The following is a 1257-nucleotide window of genomic DNA, read 5'->3' on the forward strand; positions in this document are numbered from 1 at the left end:
CGACGCAGCCGAGCCTCTAAGGAGACACATCTGCTAATTGCGAGATAATTACACGCTAATTAGGCCTTCTCTTTAGTCTCTTTACCGGCCGACCAACAACACATTCCCGACGCCCCGACATAATGCGTCCCTCTCTGCATTCCCAACGCCCCGACATAATGCGTCACTGCATTCCCAACGACCCGACATAATGCGTCACTGCATTCCCAACGACCCGACATAATGCGTCACTGCATTCCCAACGACCCGACATAATGCATCTCTGCATTCCCGACGCCCCGACATAATGCGTCACTGCATTCCCGACGCCCCGACATAATGCGTCTCTGCATTTCCGACGCCCCGACATAATGCATCTCTGCATTCCCGACGCCCCGACATAATGCGTCACTGCATTCCCGACGCCCCGACATTATGCGTCTCTGCATTCCCGACGCCCTCTCTGCATTCCCGACGCCCCGACATAATGCGTCTCTGCATTTCCGACGCCCCGACATAATGCATCTCTGCATTCCCGATGACCGACATAATGCATCTCTGCATTTCCGACGCCCCGACATTATGCGTCTCTGGATTCCCGACGACGCCTCGACATATTGCGTCTCAGCATTCCTGACGCCCCGACGTAAAGCGTCTCTGCATTTGCGACGCCCCGACATAGTTCACCCGACAAAAAATCTGTGATTTATGCCTTCAGATATATAGTTGGCTGATTTTTTATCTTTATTAATTTCAATTTCTTAATTATGAGATAAAATATTTATTCCGCATGTCTCCCACACTACAGCTAATGCTTCTGTTAGAATATTTACGTCATTTGTCCCATCACTCATAAAAATATGTGAGACTTAAGACAAATAACGATGCATCTTTTTTGACATTCGTTGATCGTATTGATTAATTTACACCTAACCGAAAGAAATATATCGGTGCTACGATGACAACATGACCCGTCCATTTATCTGAGTGATTTGTTAGTGAAGTCTAAGTAATTATATTTGCACTCAACCCACGCCAGCCTTTCACTGATGGAAAAATAAAAAGTTTTGCGTAAACATAAAATATTTATAACTTCTCTTTAGATTATTATGCGCTTACGCATTATGCTTCAGCGTATTAAATGATACGCCGTGTATCACGAGACGCTGCGTATCACGAGAGGCTGTGTATCACGAGACGCTGTGTACCACGAGACGCTGTGTATCACGAGACGCTGTGTATCACGAGACGCTGTGTATCACGAGACGCTGTGTATCA

This window comes from Hyalella azteca, unplaced genomic scaffold (genome assembly GCF_000764305.2).
Source record: "Hyalella azteca isolate HAZT.00-mixed unplaced genomic scaffold, Hazt_2.0.2 contig2070, whole genome shotgun sequence".
NCBI lineage: Eukaryota > Metazoa > Arthropoda > Malacostraca > Amphipoda > Hyalellidae > Hyalella > Hyalella azteca.